This window comes from Engystomops pustulosus, chromosome 8, assembly GCF_040894005.1.
Source record: "Engystomops pustulosus chromosome 8, aEngPut4.maternal, whole genome shotgun sequence".
Taxonomy (NCBI): domain Eukaryota; kingdom Metazoa; phylum Chordata; class Amphibia; order Anura; family Leptodactylidae; genus Engystomops; species Engystomops pustulosus.
This window is the reverse complement of record NC_092418.1, coordinates 39,014,548-39,027,876: the sequence shown is the minus strand read 5'-3', so window position 1 is coordinate 39,027,876 and position 13,329 is coordinate 39,014,548.

Here is a 13,329-nt window from a genome sequence, read left to right as displayed (position 1 = left end):
GCGTCAAATCACTAGATGTCAATATTCGGCCTGTTTTTGCCCATGTTTATTCTTATCCCATTTCAATTCAGAATTTTTTTTACTTTGCATATTGATCTCACCATTCTTGTTCCAGGAAGTTGAGAATGCAGAACGCTTTATAAAATGTACAATTATTTGATGTAAAAAAAAAATCATAATTTTTCTGTAAGTAGGATATTACAGAAGTTTCATGTGAAGATGCCAATGAGATAAGGCGATCATTTTTGTAACCACCAAGTTACTGAGAACTAGACGCTGTACATATTCACAGATCACCAAAACTATTAAAAGCAAAAACCACAGGCCGGGACCCATCCTCCATGTATACAATAAACCTATACAGACAGGTTTCCTTCATTCACACATCAAACATCCGTAGCTCAGTGATGTATGTAGGTGGTATTTACTTGCGCCCGTACAATGTGGTAAAAGTTGTTTATATTTCATTTTATTGATATGCAGGCTGTATTTTTGAAAATGTGTTAAATACAATTTAGAAATTAAAGGGAACCTGTCACCAGGAGATCCATTTTACCACTCCCCCACCTCTTGCTTCTCTATAGCCAATCTTGAGTGATGTGTTTTTTTCAAATAAATGACCCATGGAGGTGCAGCTTCCCAAAAGAAGATGTATAGCACCTTTCATTGCCATGTGCTCCTTTCCAGCCACTCCCAGGAGCACATGGCATTGAAAGGTGATATATCTTTTTTCTGTAAAACCTTTTTTCCACCACGTTCCACGACGGCCCCAACCTGGAGGATGCTCTTATATCCTGTAGGGACAGGAAGTGCAAGAGATTAAAAGCTCCTCCCTAGCACCCAACACCAGTGTCTTCCTGTCCCTACGGGATATAGGATGCAAGAGAGTCTCCTTATGGAGACACGAGAGATTTTTAAATTTTAACTTTTTACTTTTTCTTTTTTATTTTTCCGATAGTTCCGCCTCCACAACCGAGTGGAGGGGAACAAGAAACACCTCCTCCCCACCCCCCGCGCCATCCGGCCCATCCAGCGGTCCCGGGAGACTAATGCTGGGCCGGATCCGGGGGCAAGCAGGCAGACTGGTAATACCTGCTAGCTAGAGCCTTTTCTTCATGTTCGGGGACCGGCGTTCGAGTCCGGGCGTCGGTCCTCGGCAGGTGGAGGGTTCCAGCGGACGGGCAGGTTATGGTGGGGTAAAGACTCTATAATAGATTCTCTTGAGGTCTTATTTACAAGATGGATTCTAATTCTGATAAACAGAAATATAAAGTCCTGGCGACAGAAGTGGAGGCAATGTTGGTCTTAATATTTAATGAAGACTTCTCCCAAGCCCTCTTTAGCAAGGCATCAGATTTACGATCAAGGGGGTCTTTTAATTGGGCACTATCTTCAAATGGGAGATCCGTTTTTTTAACTACCTTAGCGACCTGGATGTCAACCTTGGGTATTTCGTCCCATAATGCATTATCCTCAAATTACAATCTGTTTCGGAATTCTCTAGGAACCGAAATTATTTTTTCTGGTTCCTTCCATTCTGCTAACACTAAATCTTTTAACGTGTCAACTACTGGAAAGAAACTTTTCTTTCTATATTTAAGTCCCCCAAAGAGGTCATTCTGAACTGAAGTAGGTTCTGACACATCTTCTATTTCTAATGTGTTTCTCAGGGCTTTTAAAAGGTTATCTAGATCTTCGGACGCGAACAAGTATTTCGTGTGCCCCTGCTCCTTAGAATGTACCTCCTCTAAGTCTTCTTCCAGTCTTTCATTCATAGAACCGGAAGGAAAATCTGAATCCTGATCAGAAGAGGATGACTGAATATATCTAGGTTTTTTCCTAGGTAGTTCGGGTAAGTGAGCAGCAATAGAGGAGGATACTTCCTCCTTTATTGCGGATCTAATTTCGTCCATTAATGACGATCTTTCTTCCTTTAGAATTTTAGCTAGACAGTCTGGACATAGACTCTTTCTATAATCCTCGGATAATTTAGAATTACATAAGCCACATCTTTCAGAGGGTTTTTTAAGGGGTTTATCTCTCTGTTCTTTCTCCTTAGGTTCTTTTTGCTCTTTTCCCTAAGAGAAGCATACATGATAACAGTCAATAGACAGGTATGAAATGTATGAGTGAGAGAGAGAAGCAGTCAGCCCAGGGCTTGTACTTACGGGTACCAGGACCTGGAACAGGTTGGATGCGTCATCAGCCATGTTGCTGGAAGCACCAGAGCCACCCGAGATAGGGTTCCCCAGGGACGCTATTTAAGTGATCTGGCGTGCCTGGAGAGGCTCTTCCCTCCTCCCCCTTCCGATTTGACCGGAAGTGATTGATTCCTGGACTGTAGCCGTGTCCCCGGAGTCGGGCATTCAGGGCCGCCCCAAATGACGTGCCCGGCGCCCTGGTGACGTACCCCTCCTTTAGAGTCCAAATTTCGGCCTTAAGTATATATTTTGATTTCCCCTTAGCAGATCACAGATGGATCAAAAGATTCATTAAGGGCTGTTCTCGTATTAAACCGCATATACACAACCCAGTCCCTTCTTGGGATCTCTCGCTGGTCCTAAATATTCTCACAGAGCCTCCCTTTGAGCCTCTTGATTCTGCAAACATGAAAATCCTCACATTTAAAACGGTCTTCCTAGTTGCGATTACCACAGCTCGCAGATTGGGCGAAATTCATGCCCTCTCGCGCAGGGAACCCTTTCTAAGAATCTTAGACGACAAGATAGTTCTCAAACTAGATTCCCTCTTCCTCCCCAAAGTTGTGTCTGATTTCCACCGTAGACAGGAAATTATTCTTCCCTCCTTTTTGTGCTAATCCTAAATCTGAACGTGAAAAAAAGTGGCAGACTTTAGATGTTAGGAGATGTGTTCTATTTTACTTAGAAGCAACAAAAGAGTGGTGTAAAGATTCAAATTTATTAGTCAACTTTGGGGGGAAGAATAGAGGGTTGAAAGCCTCAAAAGTGATCTTAGCCAGATGGATAAAATCCACCATTTCTCTCTGCTATAAAACCTCAAACACCTCCCTTCCGGGGGACACTAAAGCCCATTCCACTAGGGCCATGGCAACATCGTGGGCCGAAAATAGGGGTGCATCTCTGGACCAGATATGCCGGGCAGCAACGTGGTCAAGTTCCTCGACCTTTGCAAAGCACTACCGTTTGGATATTGCCTCCCAGGAAGGGCAGGTGGTGGTCCCTCCCAAATAATGGAGTAATCTGCTAAGTCTCCAGGTGGGGGCCGTCATGGAACGTGGTGGAAATATGGAATTAGACTTACCGGTAATTCGGTTTCCACTAGTGACCATGACAGCCCCCATTATTTCCCTCCCTTTCTTCCTTCTTGGAGATGGTTCTATGTAAAAATTTTTTTTGCACTTGCATCCTTCCGGGTGGTACTTTGGTAGACACTGGTGTTGGGTGCTAGGGAGGAGCTTTTAATCTCTTGCACTTCCTGTCCCTACAGGATATAGGAGCATCCTCCAGGTGGGGGCCGTCATGGTCACTAGTGGAAACCAAATTACCGGTAAGTCTAATTCCATATTTTTTATTCAAAAACACTGGCAGTGTATGTACTATGCTCTGTGGGGACTGGGGGAGTGCTAAAAATGGGTCCTCTGGTGACACGTTCCCTTTAACTCCTTGCCACAAACAACCATAAAGGTACATTGATGGCATGAGCTCCCTCCATACTAACACCCATGGACAGTGCTGGCTCTAGCAGCATCTGAAATCCCAGCCACCATATTGGCTCAGATCATCGCTCCCTGGAGTCTATATAAGATGTCAGGACCTGTCATGTATGCAGATCTGTGAGTTTCCTTAGTGACGCGACCGGAAAAGGCTCTAGTGACCAGGCATTTTTAGCAAATTTTCGTTTGCGCTGGTTTAAGGGTCATAGCTTTTTTTTTTTTTTCGGGACACATAGAGCCAGTTAAAAAGGTAATAAAATTTTAAACATTTTTTTACCGTATATACTATAGTAAAAGCCGAGATTTTCAGCAGATTTATCAGCTGAAATACCTCCGCCTCGGCTCAATGTCGGAAGGCGGGGCAAGGGCTGCTGGCTATATACTACAGCAGGGTGGTAGGCTATACACTACAGAGGCCGACCAGTGCATTTCCTGCCATTGGCTTATACTCAAGTCAATAGCTTTTTCCAATTTTTTTTTGTGATAAAATTAGGGGTCTCTGTTTATACTCGCGTATATACTGTAGGTGGAAAAAAAGCCTTTTTTTTCTTAGTTAATTATAATAATATGTATAGTCCCGGTCAAACGGGGTGACTATGGCGATGCTTTGTGTAGTGTAGCGGGAGAAATTTTTTTTTTTAATTATACAGACGGTCCATGTGATACATACAAGATAGGCCCCTGGGGGCCATTTTTTACTTTTTTTTTTTTTTTTTTCTTCTTTATTTTCTTTTACAAGTTTTCTGTAACTAAGGCATTTATAAGAGCCTCCGTTACAGGGAAAACCACCACCTATGGATGGGATTCTGGTCAGATCTGGACTGGGTCTAATTAGACCCCGCACCTCTGGGACCGCCGAGTCTATGGAGCGCTCATTCAGCATGATGCTCCAGCGTCTCTGCTCCAGCGACTACTAAAGTCAGTGGGCGGTCCGAATATTGTTAAATATTAATATAGATCTGGTGGCAGGTTCTTCTAAAAAATGCCATTGGAGCCCTTTTTAGGGCAAATCTTTTATTGCCCTAATATGCAAATTTGTGAAAGGAGCTACTGGGGCGGGGAGTAGCCGGAGCTGAAGCTACACAGAGCGGCTACAACACGCCCCAGTTGCCTGGTGAAAGGGTTAAAACCAGACCGCTTCGGGTCTTCGGAAGACCTGAGGCTGTCATGGCGACAGGTCACCGCTCCCAGATGACGTCACAGGGACCGATGAGCTTCGTCAAGATGGTGGCGCCACCATCTCTTTGAAGCCGCTGGCGATATGCAGCAAAGACTTACCGGTTATGGAGAGGATTGTGCCCACAGCCGACCTGTGGCGTGCTATTATGTCACGGGTTGTGAAAGAGTTAATACTCACTTCCCCTCCTCTTTACCTTGATGCTGGTGGTGTCTGCCGCTTGCCTTGAAATGCCAAGTTCACCTAGAAAAGAAACTCCTTATTATCGATACAGAAGAAGTCGGTCGCTCTGGGCTGCTAATTATGCATGCTCCTGCAACATGCTGGGAGAGGTAGGTGATGTCACGTGAGAGGTGTGAATTTTGCTTCCAGCTTGGGAGAGGCACGTGTGCATAATTAGCCGACCAGAGCACCGGACATATTGTCCCAGAGCTTGGTGCTCCTAATTAGTACTTTTTTTTTCTAGGTGAACCCAGGGTGTCAAGACTAGCGTAGGACAGCGCTGGGATCAGGGTGAAGAGGAGCGTAGGTGAGTTTTAGGTTTTTGTTGTGGTGTGTTTTTTTTTTTTTTTTTGGTTTTTGCCTTTCTTTAAAGACTGCTTTAGAAAAGAAAAGTATCCAGTGCTTTCTCTTTAACATGGTACAGAGACACCAGGAAAAACTGATGCCTAAATTGATTTCCCTGGAAATGTAAGGAATGTACAACTTCCTGCCTACAATGTGTAAGAGGAAGATCCTTACGTCCACACACTACAGAGAACAATCTGATTACTGGGAATGTGTGATTCAAGGGAAAACTCCTAAGAAACTTCGTTAAATGTGACACATCCTTATATGAAGTTGTGCAAGTAATTGAATTGGACCTGTATGTGTTACTTTGGATACTTTTGTTATATTTGCATGAAGTGACTGTAAAGAGAGCCCAGATTTGTTAACACTGCCACCTCCTGATGAATTCACGTAAAACGCAGTCATTCAGAAAGGGTTGGTCTAATCTATTCTGTATCTTATCTATTCTCTGAGCAACATTTTATCTTTATCTGTAACTTGTGCTGTGAATGGATCAAAGATTAAAGTGTTTTTGAACATTTTGTCCATGACTTATGAAATAGTTTTTCCCCTTAAAAATAACAAAGTGCTTTCATTATACGGGATTGATACTGCCCTCCACCATTGCCCCAATTGTCTGTCACCAGCTATTGTATAGTGTGTATTTTAACTCTTTACCATGGAGATGTCCATGGAGGCTGTTGTGATTTCATGTGATCAGATACATGCATAGGATACATTTTGTCAATGTAAATGGTAAAGAATCTTAGATGAGATTACCCTGGTCACATGACATGAACTTCTGAACAAGGAGGCACAAGGCATGAGGAGGAGTAGATGGGAGGGGCCCTGGCAAGCAGGACATACCTTCTTTATATATGATAAAGACGATTTATGGGGATGTGAAGGAAACTATTTTTAGTCAGTTCATAGAGCTCTATAGAAATCTGTCACTAGCTGTATTTGTGAAAATTAGGTGACAGGTTTCCTTTAAGACCTAAAGCCCACAAGCAAATCTGATGCGACTCGCACGCATTGTGCACTTGCCGGAATGTCCGGGCCGAAAGCTCAGAGACCGGAATTATACTCAACTCATCTTGTAAGTGCCGTTTCAGTCTCTAAGTGTTTGGTCCGGCAAGCACATGATAAAAGTTGCATTTTGGGCTGTAGGTCTTAGGGTGTATCCACACTAAGTTTTGCAGATGCAGTTTTTAGCCAAAAGTAGGAGTGGATGATAATAGAGGACATATCCTTGAGAGAAGCTGCTCCTCCTCTATTTTCACTGCACTCCTTGTTTGGACGTCAAACTGTGAAAAACTGAATATGTGGACGCAGCCTTATAATTCTGGTTCATCACTCACTCTGGAATAGCAATTTACCCTAATCGGCACAATTTCCGTGTGTAGGACTAGGAAAATATTCCTCCAGTGATACCTTAAAGGAAATTTACCATCACAGTTGACCATGGTCAACCAGACACACCTGCTCATGGTAATCTTCTTATTGTTCTTATCCATGGTCTCTCTCATTAAAAAAAAAAATCAACTCTTAAAATTATGCTAATGAGCCTGAAGGACGATAGGGGGGTTTACCAGAGCCCCTCCCTGTGGCAGCTTCACCGGCTGTTATATTTTATCTCCCTCACCTTTGCTCCCTTAATGCTTCACCCCTCCCTCTGCCTGATAGAATCTCTCTGCAGCAGAGGAAGATTCAGCAAATAGTAGAAAGAGAGTGCTCCTGCACAGTGTAACAGCCTGTGAATCTGCAGCATGGAGACCCCTTATGGTTCATTAGCATAATTTGAATTGTTGAATTTAGAAGAAAGGAGGCCCTGAATACTAAATATAAGAAGATTATCACAGTCACTGTGCCTGGAACGATCAGTAAGTGTCCCTGACTTTACTCATCGTAAGTACCCCCCACTGACTTTAAAATAGTTTACTTGTTTTTTTTTTTTTTTGCCCATACATATTCTGGTGCACTTCCGTAATCCTTGCTCTGATTTCTCACTCTGGTCAGCACATTTCTATATACCAACCAAAGTGTGTGTGTGTGTAGCCTCTCACCGAGCCAAACCAGTCCTCTATACTGTACTTCTGGAAAAGACTCTGGTCTGGCTGTTTTCCCAGGTCATGTCACAAGGCTTCCTGGGCATTGATGTAAGGAAGCACCGGAGTCATAGCTTTCCTTTTCCCATCCTGGCAATCTTATTTGCATATTCTTTATCATGCATTTACAATGAGGAACATCTGTTAGCGCTCCCCATGTACAAGATTACAGTGCTAACAAAGCAGTCACTGGATGAGGAAACCCCCTGGAGATACAATGTGCGGGATGTGATCCATTGTGCAATCAATTAAGACTGACTATGGCTGTATAAATATTAGTCGCAAATTCACTTCCTATATACAATGCTAGAATCCGCTTCAGGACCATTGGAGGACCTATAAAAGTCCTGAAATGGCTTTTATGTACATTTGTATTGAGAGCAGGAAAAGATGTACAAGAATTTCATGGATGATGGTCCTTCTGCGTATGACATTTGTTCAATGGTTTGAGTGGCCATGGGCCCCCAAGAAGGTAGTGACAACTTACTGAATTTATTTTTACAAATCAAAGTCTGATCTGTCTTTTTTTCCTCTCCTGTTGCACCCTGATAAAATCCTGGGGTAGTCCCAGGGGCTGGACTTTTGGTTTGGATGCATTTCAAAAAACTGCATGTGACTTGTCTGAGGTGCAGGCTGCCTCCATCTTTGTGCTCCTGTACAGCTTGTCCCTCCCCCACTGATGTCATCTAACCAGGCTGTGACTTCTCAGAAGGAGCAGGAGGTGGAGCGGTACAGGTGGGGGCTAAGATCTGAGGAGGGAGTAACACAGACAAGGCACATGTTGTTTTTTGAGATGCATCCAAACCAACACTCAGCCCCTGTGCCTTCCTCAGGATTTTGTCAGGATGCAAGAGTAAGTTGTAACACACAATTATATTGTAATGCAAATGCTTAGAAAAGGCAGAGGCAGATTTGCACGGCTGGTGTGAAGGGCTTCTGCAACCTGTCTTTAGTGAAAATGAGCTCCCTGGTGACAGGTTCCCTTTAATAGTTTGCCACATATCAGTAATCCTGGTTTGTGCCTTATTTGTCCAAGTGTTTTACTTGCTTCCGGATGTAGACGACTTATTTACTATTGAAATAGTTGCAACAAAAATTAGCAAACAACTCCAGTCCACACCAGACGTAGGCAACAGATTGATATGGGCTGCGTTTTTTAAAGAAAAAAATTGACTAAAAAGTCGCAAAAATAACACCAAGATTTATTTAAACTAAATCCCTCTTATGAAAAATGAAAGAAGCCGAAAACGGGCGCATTAATCCTGACTAAGATAAATGACCAGGGTCGGCGCCAGCACTGGGCATACCTGGGCAAGTGCCGGGGCCCAAATAAGGCTGTATAAGAGAGGCTCTATCTAATGAATCCATAGGTGGTAAGAGGGGCTGTATATTTGATAAGCTAGGGAATATTTTAGGGAACAGGAGACGTTTTTTTTTTTTTTTTGTTTCTGATCTTTACCCCTGAGGAAGTCCTTGAGAGAGGACTATACACTGGGGAGCCCTCCACCTTCTCTACATCCACCTCCTACTCCCCCTTTGACTTACCGTATCATCTGTGAGGGGGTACCTCGCCATCAGCTGTTTTGGAACTGGTAATGTTTTATGGAGTTTACTTTATCCTAGAGATTGATAGGCAAATTACTTATTTTTGTTGATCTGGATTTTTACCACCAATGGCTGATGCTGAATGCTGTATATATTTACCTTTCTTTTCCACTAGGAGGGGTGGATGCTTACACCGGTTTTGAGAGGGCGTTAGGTTGGTTGGCCTTACATGGCCAATTCAACCAGTCGTTTGTTATTGGTACTTATGTACTATTTTTAAATGGTTTTTTTTTTTTGTCTATGTATTTTGTCTCAGGTTTGTGTATTAGTTTTCAAATAAAGTTAGCTTCCATAACTCATTGTCTTATTGACACACATCCTTTTTTCTTGCAGTGTAGACCTAAGCAGAAAGGTAAAATAACAAAGCAGTGGCCTCAGAACATCTCTGTGACCATTCCTGACTGGCCCAACCAGATCCCTGACCCAGACCCAATTAAGCATCTCATTTTAAAATGTCTTCCACTAACGTTCAACTTCCAACCTCAGGGAACTACACTCACCGGCCACTTTATTAGGTACACCTGTCCAGCTGCTCGTTAACACTTAATTTCTAATCAGCCAATCACATGGCGGCAACTCAGTGCATTTAGGCATCTAGACATGGTCAAGACAATCTCCTGCAGTTCAAACCGAGCATCAGTATGGGGAAGAAAGGTGATTTGAGTGCCTTTGAACGTGGCATGGTTGTTGGTGCCAGAAACGCTGGTCTGAGTATTTCAGAAACTGCTGATCTACTGGGATTTCCACGCACAACCATCTCTAGGGTTTACAGAGAATGGTCCGAAAAAGAAAAAACATCCAGTGAGCGGCAGTTCTGTGGGCGGAAATGCCTTGTTGATGCCAGAGGTCAGAGGAGAATGGGCAGACTGGTTCGAGTGACTCAAATCGCCACCCGTTACAACCAAGGTAGGCAGAAGAGCATCTCTGAACGCACAGTACGTCGAACTTTGAGGCAGATGGGCTACAGCAGCAGAAGACCACACCGGGTGCCACTCCTTTCAGCTAAGAACAGGAAACTGAGGCTACAATTTGCACAAGCTCATCGAAATTGGACAGTAGAAGATTGGAAAAACGTTGCCTGGTCTGATGAGTCTTGATTTCTGCTGCGACATTCGGATGGTAGGGTCAGAATTTGGCGTCAACAACATGAAAGCATGGATCCATCCTGCCTTCTATCAACGGTTCAGGCTGGTGGTGGTGGTGTCATGGTGTGGGGAATATTTTCTTGGCACTCTTTGGGTCCCTTGGTACCAATTGAGCATCGTTGCAACGCCACAGCCTACCTGAGTATTGTTGCTGACCATGTCCATCCCTTTATGACCACAATGTACCCAACATCTGATGGCTACTTTCAGCAGGATAATGCGCCATGTCATAAAGCTGGAATCATCTCAGACTGGTTTCTTGAACATGACAATGAGGTCACTGTACTCAAATGGCCTCCACAGTCACCAGATCTCAATCCAATAGAGCATCTTTGGGATGTGGTGGAACAGGAGACTCGCATCATGGATGTGCAGCTGACAAATCTGCGGCAACTGTGTGATGCCATCATGTCAATATGGACCAAAATCTCTGAGGAATGCTTCCAGCACCTTGTTGAATCTATGCCACGAAGAATTGAGGCAGTTCTGAAATCAAAAGGGGGTCCAACATGTTACTAGCATGGTGTACCTAATAAAGTGGCCGGTGAGTGTAGAAAGCATCTGCATGGGATCCCGGAATCCAGGCGTGAAAAAAGGTACTTTTTAGATTTTACCAATTAGCTGCAATGAAAGAGAGCAAAAAACTTAAAGTCGTCTGAATACTTTCCATACCCACTGTATTCACCAAGGGAGGGGGGGGGGAGAACGTTTACACTTTTAAGCTTAAATAATATAAAATAGTTCTGAAAGTTTAAAGCTAGCCACCACAGAATTATTTTAGTAAGTCTACATCCACAGAAGATTTGTATTTAGCCCTCCTGGATGTTTGGAACAACTCTCCTGCTGAAATCCCTCAAAAATGTTTCTATTTGGTTAAGGATAGATTTCATTGCCTCGTTTACTTAGCATTTTGTTGATTGAACTGCAATTGTGCAGTTTATCTTCCCCAACCGCCTAAAACACAGTATTGTATGTACCAAGAACTGCAGTTACTAGCGCATGAAACAGGCAAAGGGCACTGAAGTGTCCTAGTTTCTGCAAGAACATATTCTAAGAATTGCTTCACATCTACATAACAAGAAAAATTGTCTGAAGTGGACAACATGTTTAGACAATTCTAAGAATAATTACACCTAACACTAGAAAGTTAGAAGTTGTAGTTTACAGCTGCACATGAATACAGAGTAGTCTGGAACTCTCTTCATAGCTATTCAGCATTATTTCTGCTGCCTTTTTTGTAGAACAAAAAAAAATTGTAAACAGACAGTCCAAAAACATTCTGTTAAAAAACTTGACTTCCTGCATTGTTGCTCAGCACCTTACTGTGCCTTTGGCTTTATTAAAAGAAAAACCTTACAGGTGATGTTGTGGCAATAGATGTCAGGATCAGTGGTACCTGGTTTACACCAGAGCCCACTGTAAAGCAGGTTGGACTTTTTGTGGCTTGGTACCACCAGGTCGTTCCACAGGCGAGACTTTGTGCACGGCGTTGGCCAAGGCATAGTACAGAATCTTAAGAGAAACTCGTGGTTGGGGACAGGCAGGAGGTCGGGACAGGCAGCACAGGATCAGAGTCTGGGATGTAGCGGTAGGTCAGGACAGGCAGCATGGGAACACAGTCACAATGTGAAATCAGGATAATCACAAAGGGCCTGGAATACAGCTTTCTCTTAGGCATAGAAGTACAAAGATCCGGGAGGGGACACAGGAAGGGGCTGGGTATTTATCAGGGAAGGCAGCAGGCCTAGGAAACGGGGACGCGCGCACCAGACCATGGGAGCTGAGGAGACCGCTGCAGGAGAGGGGAGTTCGCATGCAGGCAGGCTCCGGGGCCACATGGGTGCGCCTGCGACCCGTGATATGGGTCGCAGGTGAACCTGTGACAATAGATTTATTAACACATTTTTTTAGCTTCCCCGGTCACGTGACGTGCAGCTTCAAGCGGCGACCACTGTACTTCCACAAGATAAGTACTATATAGGTGGCCATGTTGGAGTCCTGTTAAAGTTTGGAATTAGTGACCATCCCTTATTGATTGTCATAATTTCTTCTTGAATTACTACAAATTTCTAAAGCAAAGTTGGCCATCTAATGTGTGGCATAAGCTAGACAGTTTGTAGAAGCACTAAATGTTTCATTCAGCAGCAGATACTCCATCTAATTCAATATGGATGTCTTTCCTTTTGACTTCAATAGAAGAATATATACACTCACCGGCCACTTTATTAGGTACGCTAGTAACGGGTTGGACCCCCTTTTGCCTTCAGAACTGCCTCAATTCTTCATGGCATAGATTCAACAAGGTGCTGGAAGCATTCCTCAGAGATTTTGGTCCATATTGACATGATGGCATCACACAGTTGCTGCAGATTTGTCAGCTGCACATCCATGATGCGAATCTCCCGTTCCACCACATCCCAAAGATGCTCTATTGGGTTGAGATCTGGTGACTGTGGAGGCCATTTGAGTACAGTGACCTCATTGTCATGTTCAAGAAACCAGTCTGAGATGATTCCAGCTTTATGACATGGCACATTATCCTGCTGAAAGTAGCCATCAGATGTTGGGTACATTGTGGTCATAAAGGGATGGACATGGTCAGCAACAATACTCAGGAAGGCTGTGGCTGTGGCAACGATGCTCAATTGGTACCAAGGGGCCCAAAGAGTGCCAAGAAAATATTCCCCACACCATGACACCACCACCAGCCTGAACCGTTGATAGAAGGCAGGATGGATCCATGCTTTCATGTTGTTGACACCAAATTCTGACCCTACCATCCGAATGTCGCAGCAGAAATCGAGACTCATCAAACCAGGCAACGTTTTTCCAATCTTCTACTGTCCAATTTCGATGAGCTTGTGCAAATTGTAGCCTCAGTTTCCTGTTCTTAGCTGAAAGGAGTGGCACCCGGTGTGGTCTTCTGCTGCTGTAGCACATCTACCTCAAAGTTCGATGTACAGTGCGTTCAGAGATGCTCTTCTGCCTACCTTGGTTGTAACGGGTGGCGATTTGAGTCACTGTTGCCTTTGTATCAGCTTGAACCAGTCT